Source organism: Anomaloglossus baeobatrachus, chromosome 1 (assembly GCF_048569485.1).
Source record: "Anomaloglossus baeobatrachus isolate aAnoBae1 chromosome 1, aAnoBae1.hap1, whole genome shotgun sequence".
In the NCBI taxonomy this organism is placed as follows: Eukaryota; Metazoa; Chordata; class Amphibia; order Anura; family Aromobatidae; genus Anomaloglossus; species Anomaloglossus baeobatrachus.
The window spans coordinates 854,122,775-854,140,254 of NC_134353.1; the positions used below are offsets into that span (position 1 = coordinate 854,122,775).

At 42.7% G+C, this 17,480-nt stretch overlaps 1 protein-coding gene across 1 annotated transcript in view; it reads left to right on the forward strand.

The window, feature by feature from the left end:
- Positions 1-311: 311 nt before the first annotated feature.
- SV2C (synaptic vesicle glycoprotein 2C) overlaps positions 312-17,480 on the forward strand; it is a 377,261-nt gene continuing 360,092 nt past the window's right edge. The window contains exon 1 of the mRNA XM_075325504.1: positions 312-649. The gene's annotated coding sequence lies outside the window, so the exon portion shown is untranslated. The remainder of the gene's footprint in view (positions 650-17,480) is intronic.

The window sequence follows — 17,480 nt, forward strand, 5'->3', positions numbered from 1 at the left end:
GCTGTATGTTTAAACCCATATTAAAAATAAACTGATTGCTACTTTGTGCTTGTAAAAATGAGATGAGGAGCTTGAGTTTATAAGATGGTAGCATTAAATAGGAATTTCTGAGTGACAGACTTGCAAACCCTAATAAAGTTGTATGGTGGGTGGTCGTACGGAGTTCGCTCTTACTCAATACCCCAGATAAAACGCAGAGGCTACCCACGAGATGCCTTTTATTCTATTCTCTCCTCTTCATACATTGTTATTCAAGCAAAACGGATAACCCCACATGCCTGCATTCACTCCACCCCCACAGCTGCTCCAGGCTGCTTCCTACTATGAGCTGGGATTGCCCACTCCACTCCCAGCGTTTCAATTATTGATTACACACAAATCTCCCCTCCCTGTTCATTTCATCTGTTCGCCTTTACCTCTCATCTTATTCAGAACAAAAAGCATGTGTGTATGTGTGTGAGACACTTTCTTCCCTCTTTATACTTCTTATTCAGCACTGCAGCAGAATAGAACTGCAGAGTAAGATCCACCCAATGTGCTAGTCCGTCTTCCCTATTTGGTGGCCCGTTCAGCACTGAGAAGCGGACAGCTCCCTGCACTGAGAAACACAGTACTGCTGAGAATGAGCGGCTAGGAGCAGGTGGACGAGGTAAGAGGGTGCACAGGCTGCAGAGACTTTCACAGTTGTCCATCACTTATCATTAGGATGCTTACACTTCCCGACACAACACAAGATATCGGAATTGCATGATCTCAGTAACTTTTTGGGCATTTAGACAAACTGACTATTGGTCTAAAGGTAACTGATTGTATTATGTACGAATTGGTGGAGGAAGATTGAACTAGATGGACCTAGGTCTTTTTTCAACCTATGTAACTAAGTAGAGAATGCATAGCAAGGACCACACTGGTTTATTCCTAGTAGAATTTAGATTTGCATATTTTTGGTTCACTTATTACACTGTATTGAAATCTAGAGTGAAACCTCTTGGAGATGACCGCCCAAATTTCCACCAAAAAGTGGTCTTCTAAGAGGTGGTCTTCTCAAGGAAGATAGTCCATGTGTATAATAAATGAAAATCTTTCAAAGGAAATCAGGTCTGGATAAGAGGGTGGTCTTCTCAAAGAGGTGGTCTTCTCAAGGAACATAGTCCATGTGTATAATAAATTAAAATCTTTCAAAGGAAATCTGGTCTGGATAAGAGGGTGGTCTTCTCAAAGAGGTCGTCTTTTGGAAAGGTTTCACTGTATTTCAATTTGTTTTAAAAGAGCACCAGACCTTACCTCTCCAGACTTACGCAATGTGCTCTTTATACTATTATTAAAATTGTGTGTAAATGATTCTAGAGGTTTTTATTTTTCTAAATGGATGGACATTAGTTACTAGGCAGTTGGTTATGATGGCAGTTGGGTTTTTGCACTAATTTACTTGAAGAATACTACAGTGATCCGCTGCTCTGCTCGAAATAGCTGCTTACTGAGAACAATAGGTTGCATTAAACCGCACTGCTAATGTCTGTGCCATATAATTCAGATTTAGTGTCTCTTTAATGCATGGATTAATCTAGGGACTAAGCATAGAGCTAGTTGCAGTAGGAATGATGAGTCGTTGACATTATGGTGTTGCACCCTCACAGTTAATCTTGCATCAGGAAACTTATTGCAGTCTTGTACTTGGCTCAAAGTGCAGGAAGCATGCTGCAGAACTAGCGTGCCTTCACTCTTCACTGCCTCAGCTGCCTGCAGAGCTCTGTTCTCAAGGTCCCTCTGGTAAAATAGGGGTTAAACAAGACCTGCTGGTTCTGCGGAGTCTGAGTCATCCACAGGAGCTGTCATTTGTCAAACAACTGCACAGTGAGCCAAATGCAGAGTGTCAGGGCAAACAAAATCTCATTACCAGAATCAGTGTGCGTCAAAGGGTGCGCGTGATTGATAGTGGTCGCTCTTCCTTCAAGTGGTAATAAAACATGGACCGGCTGAATTAAAACACTGATAACGATATACATTTTTTGGACATGCACAGGATAATCTGCAGTCAACTGCAGTGCAGAGCGTGGAGGATAACCAGGAACGTGGATAGTAAGGAGGGAGGGGGGATTCCTGTAACCAGCGGCGCCTTACTGGGGCAGTCATGTCTACAATAATCAAAAAGTTCACCATAAATTTTAACTGCAGCCACTCAACTGACAACTTCCCGCAGTGATCTGAGGGCAAGAAGAGAGATTAGACCCCAATATATATATATATATATATGTATATATATATATATATACACAGTATGTACATAGGTATATGTATATGTATATATATATATATATATATATATATACATACATACAGTAGATATGTGCATAATATATATACTAAAAATATATACATGCGTATATGTGTATATATTCATATATATATATATATATATATATATATATATATATATATATGTCTGTTTGTGTATAATATGTATATATATATATGCATAAGTATATATAAACACATGTATGTGTATCTTTCACATGTATATATATATATATATATACATATATGTATGTGTGAATATATATATATCTAAAATGTGTGTGTGTATATATATATATATATATATATATATACACACACACGCACACATATACATACACACAATTATATATACAGTATATATATATATATGCACACACACACGCACACACATATATATATATATATATATATATATATATATACACATTTATATATACAGTATATATATATATATGAATATAAAAATGTGTATATATTTGTATACACACACATATATGTTTGTAAATATACATATATGTGTGTATATATGACTACATCTATATACACACACTCTATATGTATATATAGGGTCAGGAAGAGGGTCATCATGAATATAAGTCAAGCCCACATGTCCCATTATTACGTGATATATTACGGGCGTGTACGCTTGCCGTCTTAGATTTTCATTTCCGAGAAATTCCCTTCCACCCTCAGATGAAATAATTATAAATTGGAGTATACACCCAGTGTAGTCTTTTCTTCTAAATGACTGGTTAGCTGTGATCTCCGCAGTGAGTACGTAGCCTCCACCACAGAGAAAATTATGGTTTTTACAGCCCCAAACTGAAGAAGAGAACAATCCTCACAGCCACACAATACAAACATTCCTTCCACAAAGATCCATTCTGCAGTATATACCCCTGATCCCTGCCGTATACCTCTATAGTCTGCTGTTTAGCTTTCTTGATATTTCTTAGGGATGCAATTGAAGTTTTACTAGCTTTGTAGGCAGACCCAATCACTCTTCTCATTGACTGCATGTAGGATTGATTGTTTGTCCATCCGGTCATTAAGACAAACACATTTACCCCCAGATTCAAGGCGCCCATTAATACATATATATAAGATAGCCTGAAATGTTATGTACAGCCTGTCCGGAGGCTTCTAGTGCTCTAGACCCAGCACTGAGACTGTACAGGTTACGTCATCGGTGGAAGCTTCAGACTAAACAAAAGCTATTCAATTATTGTATATCTGTTTACAAACACAGGAAACCGAATCCAATAACCACAAAGGATTTTATGTACGGAGAGCCATTTCCATCTGCTGTGCTATGCGGTATGGACAGTACATAGGCCAAGCCATTACATTTCTAATAAATCAACACTCATTGGTCATAAAATTAACGTCTTTTATATTGGTAACTATTTTTACCCCTAAATTTAAGTTATACATTGAAGGCGACACTGTCCGTGGGCAAGGCTGTGTATGTTCTTATAGTATATTGACATGGGGCACATCAGACATTGCGTATCAGGATATATGGAATCACAGCGCAGTAGATCGTCATATTTCTCACTCGATTGAGAACACTAAATCTAACAAAGCAGAATTGCTTGAGAAATTTGTACTTATTATCACAGATATTCTTTACTTAGAAATTTTGCAAGAAAAAATTTGTAAAATTTGGCACAATTACTTAGTCGTGGTGCAGAGACGCTCATTATATATAGCACCATATACAGTATATCATGTATTTTATGTTGCTGATTGTATATTTTTGGGGTGTACATGGTATTGGTCAGGAATGTAGATTAGTTTCTGGATGTAGAGAGCTTCCCTTGTCTAATCTAATATTGACTTCTGTCATGTAATAGAATGTGGGTGGAATTATTGAGGAGATAAGTCCCCTCACTTCTGATCCTCGCTTCTGACGATCCATCACATCCATCTAAGGTTTTATGTGCCGGTAGGACTGTATGAGACATGATGTTGGATAATTGAATTGCAGCAGGCTAATGATAATTGTATTAGTAGATTGGGACTATTATCTGGCATTGAGACTGGAGCGTTCAGTGGCTTCATGATGGACATTCCCAGTCGCTGTGAATCCTGCATCACATCATTCTGCGATACTGTACTGTACTGCAGAGAAAATGCCCACAGTTCTGGATTGTGTCATAGATTGCTCACACAGCAGTACTATGGACAAGGCAGGTTCTGTGGAGACTCAAGCATGGAAGTGTCGTTATTCAGAGGATTGCAAGAATACATTGCTAATCGCTGCTCTAGCCATCACCTCAAGAGGTACAGAAACTCTAATACTTAGAGAATTCTCAGAATATCATTTAAATAATGGTAACTATACTAAAGGTTATGTCCAGAATGGAGAAATATGGAGGAAGACCATTACATGGGTGTGTTGAATGGGATAATGCCAAGAGATACTAACGTGTCTGTTGGGGTGCGTGTCCACGATCAGTGTTTGCAGCATTTTGGAGGCACCTTGTTTTCGCTGCGTCCAAAATGCTGCGTTGTACAGTACAAGAATTACTCGGTCCTGTGGAAGCACCTGTTTCAGTGCGAAACGGCCGTCGTCCGGCGTACCTGCACTCCCCCCTCCCCACTCATGCTGTAACTTTGCTTACAATTGCATATTAAAAAATTGCAAATACTCCATTGTGAAGTGCCGTCTTCTCTGTCTTAACAAATCCACAGTACAAGCTTACTGGATGGGATTTCTACAAATCCCATGCACACTGTGCATCTACGGGCCGTAGCGAAAACTGATTTGCGGTGCGGATTTCCAACCCGCAATCATGTCAATTCTTTGCTGCGGAGTTGCAAATGTTCTCCGTAGGGAGAACACAAGAGAGAGACCACAGTGCCCCCAACCCTGATCGTGGCCATGAGCAACTGCGGTCTCCTGCGTTCTCCTGTGGAGGATACTCACGGCCTTGCAGGTCAGGACCCGCCGCGTGCAGGATGCAGCATGTCCGAAATTTAGGCACGTACCCTAAGAATTGTTTTAGCGTTACTGAGAATGGATTGATTAATTTCTTCATTGTGTTGCTTAATGGTCATTGTAATCATAAGACAATGAAAGAACTGGATTGTATATGGGTTATATTTACAAAGATGGCCATAAAATGTAGATAGATGTCAGCTCTTCTGCTATTTCTCCACATCCCCCATACACATTCAGAACAAAAAGAGGTCAGTAAGCCACTACCAGACATCTCTGGTACAAAATGGTCAGGCATGTTGACATGAAACAGCTTTATCCCTCTTTTTGGTCTCTGGGGTGGGTCAGGATACTACCATGCACATTACGTGGTCAACCAGTCCCAACAAAATGGCAAGTTTAGCTAACATTACATCTAATGTATCCAGAAAACAGTCCAGGAAAGGAAAAGACCGCACACTCCAAATATGCCAAACGATCTTCTTTATTCACAAAGGTGCAAAATAAAAGGCAGGCGAGGAGCTAGGTGCAGGCTCCTGACAAGGACGATGGCCGTTTCGCGTCTGATTACGCTTCGACTGGTCCACCAAGTTTGGCATATTTGAAGTGTGCTGTCTTTTTCTTTCCTGGACTGTTTTCTGGATGCACGACTCTATCTGGACGAGCACCTCCCAGCCTTGATCAGTTTGTGCCCGAGCTGTGCTCCATGCAAGTGCGTTAAAACCACAAGTTAATGTCTAGTGGTGCGAGACTGTGTATTCTTCATTACTGTTACATCTAATGTATATAGACAGCTTAATACAAAGGGTAACTACACCTAGTCGTTTTGTAGTAGAGCAGTCCAAAAGTCAACTAGTGATTTGTAAGAGAATTCTGTGAGATTTTTAAGCAGTTCATCTAAATTATGTATAATAAAAGCAGTTATCAAATTAATAGTTTGACCAGCTTTTCTTTACTGGAGCCTTACAAGGCAGAATATGATACCTCATAGGTCTCATTAGTAGTCCATCAAGGTATTTCCATGAGAAATTAGAGAGACAGTATGGCCTCATAGACTGCTATGGACATTGTAGCACAATGCTCTACAATTCAGACAAAGCACAGAGCAATAATTATTATGGGCTTGAGCACAAAGGCCTATGGATCAAGAAGACTCAACACAAGGTCATTCTGAGACCAAGGAGAATGCACTACACTTTGGGACCTTATATATTGCATGTCTACAATTGAAGATGATACTATAGCTATACAGTAAAATCTCTCCAAGAATCTATCATTTTAGAAAAATGTTTTCTTTATCTAGATCAAATTTCCTGAAACTTGAGATGAGCGGACCTGTGGATTTTCAGCTTCGAACAGACTTTAGTTAAAAGTTTGTTTTGAGACCCAGACTTGTTTTGAATTTGCTCTCGGAGCCTGAACCTCATATAAGGTAATGGGGACCTGAACTAACGGGCTTGACTCGAGTAACACGGATAATGGAAGTCAAACATTGGGCAGTTCGACTCTCCGCTTACATACAGCCAACCATAGACAGAGCATTTTTGGGGGAGGGTGTGTTTTTGCACACAGCATCCAAAAACTTTGTTGTTACCTCCAGTAAGAGCCTTTCAGAGAATGCAAGTGGTTCTCACTGGGCCGAGCACCATGTGTACCTGAGCACCCCAATGTGTGATTGAGAGGATAGCATGCGAACAGCACCCAAATTTGGACACAGACTTTTTTTTTTAAAAGAACGTGTTTAGATTCAAGCCCCGGACACACAGTGTTCAGTACGAACTCCGAACTTTACAAGTCAGGTTCACTCATCCTAAACTGAGACAGATTTCCACTTCCACCATACATGCACACTGGTTAGCTCTTTTGGGAGGAACGACACACACACACACACATATTTATATATATATATATATATACACACGGTGATAAGGGTATAATCGCATTTTAGAGTTTACTCCACCCCTTTCTAAAATCCTAAATATCGCAGCTCTTTTGTACAAAGCATCTGTTGTACTTTCTAAACAGAACAGGATAATCCATTCATCACTTGACAGGAGATCAATAAGAGTGGAATTTGTGATTTGTGCTTTTCATCATCCTCCCAGAGCTGAGAGCCGCTCCTTTTCTTGTCTTAATTATTTGCTTCAATTTAGATAATTGCACTTGGGGACCTTTCTCCTTTGTGGCATCAATAATACCCTTTATACTTTTGGCCAATTTTTTATCCATAGTAAATTGGTGTTGGTAATAACAGCTTGAAGTTGATTTGCATTTTATATATATATATATATATATATATATATATATATATATATATATATATATATACCAGCTGTAGTACCCGGGCGCTGCCCAGGATAGTAACTGGCTCTCTGGCTCTCTCCCAGTCTCTGTCTGTGTGTCGCTGTCTGTCTGTCTCGCTGTCTGTCTCTTTCCTTGTCTGTCTGTTTCTAGCTCTCTGTCTGTATTTGCATCTGTCTGTCTCAATCTCTATATCTGTCTGTCTCTCTCTGTCTCTTGGCCTGTCTGTCTCTTTGCCCGTCTGTCTCTTTGTCCGGCTGTCTTTTTGCCCATCTGTCTCTTTGTCTGGCTGTCTTTTTTTCCCGGCTGTCTTTTTGCCCGGCTGTCTCTTTGCCTGTCTGTCTCTTTGCCTGTCTGTGTCTTTGTCCGGCTGTCTTTTTGCCCATCTGTCTTTTTGCCCGGCTGTCTTTTTGCCCGGCTGTCTTTTTGCCCTTCTGTCTCGTTCCTGGTCTGTCTCTTTCCCAGGCTGTCTCTTTGCCAGGCTGTTTCTTTGCCGGGCTGTCTCTTTTCCCGGCTGTCTCTTTGCCCAGCTGTCTCTTTTCAGGGCTGTCTCTTTGCCCGTCTATCTCTTTGCCCATCTGTCTCTTTGCCTGTTTGTCTCTCTGCCCATCTGTCTCTTTGTCCGTCTGTCTCTTTGCCTGTCTGTCTCTTTCCAGGGCTGTCTCTTTCCACGGCTGTCTTTTTCCAGGGCTGTCTCTTTCCAGCTCTGTCTCTTTCCTGTTCTATCTCTTTCCCGCTCTGTCTCTTTCCAGCTCTGTCTCTTTCCAGGTCTGTCTCTTTCCAGGTCTGTCTCTTTCCAGGTCTGTCTCTTTGCTCATTTGTCTCTTTGCCCGTCTGTCTCTTTGGGCGTCTGTCTCTTTGGGCATCTGTCTCTTTGCCCGGCTGTCTCTTTGCCTGGCTGTCTCTTTCCAGGTCTGTCTCTTTCCCCGTCTGTCTCTTTCTCCGTCTGTCTCTGTCTGTCTTTTTCTGTCTCTCTCTATCCGTCTATCCTATCTTATACTAACAATTTATTTTGTTCCTATAGCAACCACTGACAGTTGCTATTTATAGCCTGCAGCTCCCACCTCCATTCAGTTTAATGGCTGCAGGATTTTTGCAGAGTAACTGGAAAGCGCGGGGTTAAAATTTCCCGCCCAAACATAGTCCATGACGTTCCGTGAACCACATGGAGCGTCTGTGCAAAATTCAGTGATTGTAAATGCTACGGTGCGGATTCCTTTAGCGGACATACACACACACACACACACACACACACACACACACACACATACACACATACACATATACATACACGCATACATACACTGAGCTTTATATATTAGATATATATATATATATATATATATATACACCGTATATATATATATATATATATATATATATATATATATATATATATATATATACAGCGATACAGTGGGAAAAAAGGATTTAGTTAGCCACCAATTGTGCAAGTTTTCCCACTTAAAAAGATAAGAGGCCTGTAATTGACATTATGGGTAGACCACAACAATGAGAGACAAAATGAGAAAACAAATCCAGAAAATCACCTTGTCTGATTTGGCAAGATTTTTTTTTGCAAATTATAGTGGAAAATAACTATTTAGTCATCTAAAAACATGCAAGATTTCTGGCTCTCACAGACCTGTTAGTTCTTCTTTAAGAGGCTCCTCTATCCATCACTCATTACCTGTAGTAATGGCACCTGTTTGAAAAGATCTCCCCCCTTGGGGTCAAAATGATAACAAGAACGGTGAGCAAAAATCCCAGAACCACACGAGGGAACCTAGTGATTGACCTGCATAGAGCTGGGACCACTGTAACAAAGGCTACCATCAGTAACACACTACTCTGCCAGGATCTCCATCCGGCAGTGCCAGACGTGTTCCCATGTTTAAGCCAGTACATGTCTGGGCCCATCTGAAGTTTGATAGAGAGCATTTGGATTATCTAGAAGATTATTGGGAGAATGTCATATGGTCTGATGAAACCAAAGTAGAACTGTTTGGTAGAAACACAACTCGTCGTGTTTGGAGGAGACAGAATTCTGAGTTGCATCCAAAGAACACCATACCTACTGTGAAGCATGGGGGTGGCAACATCATGCTTTGGGGCTGTTCCTCTGCAAATTAACCAGGACAGCTGATCCGTGTACATGAAAGAATGAATGGGGCCATGTATCGTGAGATTTTGAATGCAAACCTCCTTCCATCAGCAAGGGCATTGAAGATGAAATGTAGCTGGGTCTTTCAGCATGATAATGATGATCCCAAGCACACCGCCAGGGTAATGAATGAGTGGCTTCGTAAGAAGCATATGAAGGTCCTGGAGTGGCCTAGCCAGTCTCCAAATCTCAACTCCATAGAAAACCTTTGGAGGGAGTTTAAAGTTCGTGTTGCCCAGCGACAGTCTCAAAACACCACCGCTCTAGAGGAGGTCTGCATGGAGGAATGGGCAAACATACCACCAATAGTGTGTGCTAACCTTGTGAAGACTTACAGAAAACTTTTGACCCTTGTGATTGCCAACAAAGGATATATAACAATATTGATATTGAGATGAACTTTTGTTATTGACCAAATTCTTATTTTCCACCAAAATTTGCAAATATAATCTTGCCAAATCAGACAAAGTGATTTTCTGGATTTGTTTTCTCATTTTGTCTCTCACAGTTGTGGTCTACCTACAAGGTCAATTATAGGCCTCTCATCCTTATAAGTGGGAAAACTTGCACAATTGGTGGCTGACTAAATACTTTTTTTCCCCAATGTATATATTCTGTCTCTTCCTGGTAGCTATGAATCCCAAGCGCTCTAATTATCAGTCCCTTAGATAAATATATGTTTGTACTCACACTAACGGCATCCACAGATAGTTTTAAACTCAACCAGAAATGATGACTTGTAGGAAGACCAGGAGAAACGCTGTAGTTTCCTTCTAGAATCTTGTATTAAGTACAAAGTAAAGGCAGGTGAAAAGGAATAATCTGTTCAGGGTGTACACATGTGTCTTCAGCAATGGTTCCTCTAGACTAAACTGAGGAAGAAGTGAGGAGCATCCTATACAGAAGCCAGCTAAGGGAGGAACATAGGGACAATATTCATACAGTCTAAATCTACCTAGTAACAATAATGAAATTTCCTGATAGGAGGAAAAATATGCAATGCAAGAAATACTGTATAAACAACAGGTTATTACCATTCATGGGACACAACAGTGTATATATATATGTGTATATATATATATATATATATATACACCCTGTTTCCCCGAAAATAAGATACTGTCTTATATTTTTTTTGCCCCCCACAAAAAGCAGGTCCCCCCCATCCCAGGATCATCATACTTACCAGCCCCGGGCGTCTGTATGGCTCCTAGATCCTCCTGTGATCTCACAGCAGGTACGCTGCATGCCTCCCCTGCGTCTGGCTGACATCAGACACTCACACATCAGAACACAGTCACACATCAGACAGCGTACACGTATACACACACACACACACACACACACACACACGCACACACACACACAAACACACAAACACACACACCACATAATTTCTTCCTGTGATCTCCCTGCAGTTGTGCTCCCCTGCGTCTGGCCGACACTCACACATCAAAACACAGTCACACATCAGACAGCGTACACAAACACACACACACACACACACACACACACCACATCATTTCTCCCTGTGATCTCCCTGCAGCTGTGCTCCTGTGACGCCCTGGCAAAACCAGGTGGTCACAAATAGGCCCCCGCATAACACCTTCCCTCACTTAGGAAACACACAGCCGACCTAAAACCCTAGTCACCCCCCCTTAGGGAAAAATAGACACACCAGTGGGCGTGACCAGGCAGTTGGGACAAGCCCACCCAGGGGTCCAGACAGCCAAGGGCGGGAAAAACAAGTGAGTGTAGCCTGAAGTTCAGTTTGGAGAGGAGTGTGGGCTGGAGCTAAGTGTAGCTCCAGTAGGAAAGGTTCAAGTTGAACGGTGCCAGGGTAGGAGCCCTGGTGCCACTGGCTAGGAGGCAGACGGTGGTCTCCGTCAGTAGGAGACAGAAAGACGGCTCGGCAGAACCGAGGTGGACCGACCCGGGGAACTGACCCGGAAACCGGAGCACAAAGAGGTGTACTCGGACCCTGAAGCCAGAACCGGAAACAAGCGGCCTTGTTAATTAACTGATTGAGGCCAGGACTAGAGGTCTTGTCCCACCCAAAGTCTCTCATAGAAGACAACAGCCCACCGATAAGGATAAGAGGTCACCGCCAGGTCCCATAGATCCCACGGGCCAGCGTCTGCGGGCACGGCTCCTTAGGCCACATCCAGCCGGGTGCGGACTCCTGAGTTTTAGACTGGGAAGTCCAGTTACACAAAGTCAATGCAGAGGAAAAGGATAGAGACCAGAAGCCTGGGTGGGGGACCTGAATGCAACCGGCCGTGGCACCGGCCACCATCACCTTGGTTTACCAGAGACTCATGTGATTTATTGACTGTGAGTAAACAAGCATTCCCCTGCCGCCGCTATACCCTGCACTATACACTGGACAGCGGGGCAACCATCCCTACCCACGGAGGGGTTAACATCCAGCTGCCACTACATCTTCCCCGGGTGCCCCATCACAGCAGCGGTGGTGTCCCAACTCACCACACACTGTGGGTGGCATCACGAACTTTACACGGCCTAGCCCGTACATCTACGTTCCCCCCATTTATTCGGCGTGTCCGCGAGACCCCCGGGTCCGGAGACCCTCTAGCCACCACCCACAGAAGGGCCGGACCCGAGCAGCGCCGGCTGCTGGCACGGGGGCGGCACACTCCCCTGCGTCTGGCCGACACTCACACACACACACACACACACAGCACTTCTCCCTGTGCTCTCCGGTGGGCGGTCTCAGCAGCTGTGCTGCACGCTGTCCCCCTCTGCCTCCTGCTGACATTCATAGATCCAATCACATACATTCACACACACTCACACATCAGACAGCATACACGCACACATCTGATCCCATACACTCACAAACACACACACACACACAAACACTCACAATATCGCACATACGCGTGCACACACTAACAAAATCCGGAGATACCACATGCTTCCAGCTATGTGATCCTTGGCAGGTCCGGCAAGATCACTGCACGCACAGTGCACAGTATCGCCGCCGAGAAGCAAGCGATATTGCTGGATGTGGTGAGTGTGTGGATGCAATCTGTAGTGTGTATGTGTGTGTGTGTGTGTGTGTCTGTGTGTCTGTGTGCCTGTATGAGTGATCTGATGTGTGTGTGCGTGTGTGTTCCGCTGCAGGACCTTGATGCTCTCACCTGCTCCCGGTCGGCGTCTGGTAAGTATGATCGGGGGTCTTCTTTCTTCTGTCTTCTCTCTTCTGGGGGTGCCCGCTGCCTATAATGAAGTGTCCTGCAGTGTCTTTAACTTTTTCACCACTGCATGACACTTCATTATTGATGGGGATGTCTTAGGCTAGGCTCACATTTCCGTTAAAATGTATCAGTCACAATCCGCAGCTATGGTAAACAACGCAATCCATTTAGCGGATTCCGTTGTGTCCCAAAGACTTGTATTAGTGGCGGATTGCGACTGATTACCTTGCGTTGCATCCGCTGCATCACATTCAGTTGCTTTTTGACTGACCGCCGGGTGGGAGCAACGCAGAATGTAACGTTTTTCGGGCCATAAAAATGAACACACCGCGCAGGAATCCGTCGCCATCCATCAAGCTTGTAATGTATGTCTATGCTGCTGGATTCCGTTGTAATCTATCTTACGACGGAATCCAGCGCTGGATTCCGTCATGCTCTACTGAGCATGCCCAGTATGTTTGGCACACCCACTGGGCTGTCCCAAACACAAACGAATCATGACTGATCCGTCAAAAAACGGACGCACAGCGGATGTAACGGAAGCGACGGATCAGTTTTTTCACAGGATTCCTGTGAAAGGAATCCTGTGAAGAACACATCCGTTGCATCAGTTGACATCTAAAAAACGACTGATCCGTTGCCGACGGACCTGACAGATTTAAAACAACGGAAATGTGAACCTAGCCTTATATTAAAGCTTCCCTGAAAACTCCTGGGATGTCTTATTTTTGGGCGAGGTCTTATTTTTGGGGAAACACGGCATATAGTGTGTATATATATATATATATATATATATATATATATATATATACACAGTACAGACCAAAAGTTTGGACACACCTTCTCATTCAAAGAGTTTTCTTTATTTTTATGACTCTGAAAATTGTAGATTCACATTGAAGGCATCAAAACTAGGAATTAACACATGTGGAATGAAATACTTAACAAAAAAGTGTGAATCAACTGACAATATGTCTTATATTCTAGGTTCTTCAAAGTAGCCACCTTTTGCTTTGATTACTGCTTTGCACACTCTTGGCAATCTCTTGATGAGCTTCGAGAGGTAGTCACCGGAAATGGTTCTCACTTCACAGGTGTGCCCTGTCAGGTTTAATAAGTGGGATTTCTTGCCTTATAAATGGGGTTGGGACTATCAGTTGTGTTGTACAGAAGTCTGGTGGATACACAACTGATAGTCCTACTGAGTAGACTGTTAGAATTTGTATTATGACAAGAAAAAAGCAGCTAAGTAAAGAAAAATGAGTGGCTATCATTACTTTAAGAAATTAAGGTCAGTCAGTCCGAAAAATTGGAAAAACTTTGAAAGTGTCCCCAAGTGCATTGGCAAAAACCATCAAACGCTACAAAGCAACTGGCTCACATGAGGACCGCCCCAGGAAAGAAAGATCAAGAGTCACCTCTGCTTCGGAGGATAAGTTTATCCGAGTCACCAGCCTCAGAAATCGCAGGTTAACGGCAGCTCAGATTAGAGACCAGGTCAATGCCACACAAAGTTCTAGCAGCAGACATATCTCTAGAACAACTGTTAAGAGGAGACTTTGTGCAGCAGGCCTTCAATGTAAAATAGCTGCTAGGAAACCACTGCTAAGTACAGGCAACAAGCAGAAGAGACTTGTTTGGGCTAAAGAACACAAGGAATGGATATTAGACCAGTAGAAATCTGTGCTTTGGTCTGATGAGTCCAAATTTGAGATCTTTGGATCCAACCACTGTGTCTTTGTGCAACGCAGAAAAGGTGAACGGATGGACTCTACATGCCTGGTTCACACTAGAGAAAAAAAGGAGCCAGCACGATCTGAAATTGGCATGCATCATATAAAAAGTGAAAATTCACAGATTTATTCCAACTGTACTATAATAAAAAAAAAAATGAGATTTTTAGCAAATAATTGATCAATTTTTTGAGCCACCCCTGCCAACGTCACGGCAAATCTCAATAGGGGGGTCCTACTCTATATTCTGTATTTCATGTGCCATGCGGCCTCCTAGATAAAGTTAAAAGCAGAACCATAATGGAGCACACATACCTGTAACCTGTATATAGCCGCTTCCATGTTGCAAAAAAGGCAATTGTGGATAGAGACCAGCCCAGGTCCCAGCATGTGGAGCAAGCTCTACACATACCAGGACTATATAACACATACCTGTAACCTGGTTCACACTGTGAAGCATGGAGGAGGAGGTGTGCTGGTGTGGGGGTGCTTTGCTGACGACACTGTTGGGGATTTATTCAAAATTGAAGGTTTACTGAACCAGCATGGCTACCACAGCATCTTGCACTGGCATGCTATTCCATCTGGTTTACGTTTAGTTGGACCATCATTTATTTTTCAACAGGACAATGACCCCAAACACACGTCCAGGCTGTGTAAGGGCTATTTGATTAAGAAGGAGAGTGATGGAGTGCTACGCCAGATGACCTGACATCCACAGTCACCAGACCTGAACCCAATTGAGATGGTTTGGGGTGAGCTGGACCGCAGAGTGAAGGCAAAAGGGCCAACAAGTGCTAAGCATCTCTGGGAACTCCTTCAAGACTGTGGGAAGACCATTTCCGGTGACTACCTCTTGAAGCTCATCAAGCGAATGCCAAGAGTGTGCAAAGCATTAATCAAAGCAAAAGGTGGCTACTTTGAAGAACCTAGAATATAAGACAAATTTTCAGTTGTTTCACACTTTTTTGTTAAGTATTTCATTCCACATGTGTTAAGTAGTTTTGATGCCTTCAATGTGAATCTACAATTTTCAGAGTCATGAAAATAAAGAAAACTCTTTGAATGAGGTGTGCATAAAACACTTTAATAAGTCACAATATTTTTGGCCATCTCAAAAGTAGAGCAAAAATATTGAAACTATTGGTGTCCCAGCCATCTACGCTAATATAAGCATAATTAGGGTGAAGCACAGGCGAGACTGGGTGTGGCTATACCAGCCCATAAAATTCATGAAAACTTCTGCAACTTTTGAACCATAACTTACTACATTCAGGGACTGGAACTCTTTTCTGGAGTAACATTTCTGGGGGAAGCACCTGCCACTTAAGAGATGCCATGTGTCTCTCAATGAATTAAGCACATCATAATCCAGTGAATCCATTGTCATTGTCATGCAGTGTTCAGCTTTGCACTCGCTGGGTGTCATAGCGGCATTAGACTCTATTCACACCACAGAGTCTGACATACAACCTGAGGTCTCTTAGTTGATTAGCCTGACTCGGGCGTTGGCTGTTTTAGCTTCCCTGCTCTCCAGTCCAGCAGGAGTTAATTCCTGCTGGCTTGTGAACTGCTGTTTGGAGCTCAGGCTGCTTTGACTAGTCACAGTCGTCTTCACTCTTTATATGGTACTAGATCCAGTTGCCCATCACCAAATACAGTTCAGCGTTGCTGCAGCGATACTGGTCCCATTGTAGTGCTCCTGAGCGTGGTGATCTGTTGTGTGCTTTCCTTTGTGGTGTGGAAATATCCCTGATGATAATTTATTTCCTCCCTGTAGTTTATTTCCTCCTAGGTTCATATTGTCTCTCTCCTGTGTCTGACTGCAGTGTGCATGTGATTTGGTTTTTCCCCTGTCTGTGGTATTTGTGGGGTTTCCCTCTAAGGTCCCAGCCCTCTCCTGGGATGGGGAAAAGGGGGTGCTAGTTCAGGGTTCGGATAGGAGTTTGGGTCACGCTGGTGGTCCAGACCTGGCTACCTTCAACCCTACCTCTGGGATAAGGGACAGCACAAGGTCCCCAATCTTAGGGCCAGTTTAGAGGTCACTGCTCCAGTTACACCTACACTACCACGACACCCTTTCATGAAGACTGGCATGGGCATTTCCAGTATTAATGAATCGACCCCTAAGTCTTCCAAAATAAATGGAAATTGTTACACTAGTTTAATGGAGCCATTTCAATGAATCTGCTGTGTATTCCTATGAAGGCAGAGGATTGATCTAATATGCTGTTATGGCCAAGGGCAAAATATCCTCCATTAGTCAGAACTATCAGATGATCAGTAATTATGCCAGGTTAGAAGAGCTGACTTGGAAAATAATAATGGCCATATACTCTATAAAAGTCTAGAACAAAATGGCCCAATCGATGCCAATACAGCAACATTAGCTTTATTGTATTTTCATACATAACAAGGGTTAATACTAAGAACGAGATTCAGAAATGTAAATGTGTCTGTGAATCTGTGCAAAAAAAGCTGGAAAAATGTGAACCAAACTTGCCAATTTTGATGGGTTGAGCTGACACTCTTTTGTATGAGGTTTCCCAGTAGTGGATGTTACTGGAAATTGGGATGGGGTATTCTGAATATTACTCTGCAGATTTCTATTGATGTGGGTATATTTATGGTGCAATTAAAAGAAACATCTGTGGGTGGAATAAATAAATGGTTACAGCTTACTAATGTGTATGGTCAACTTGAAAGACAAAATAATGGCAATGAAGTCCAAGAACTGATGGTCTTAATGGTGCTTAAGGAAATGTGATCTGAGAAAGAAGGTATGCAAATTAGCTGTCTTCAAGAAAGAAAGATATCTC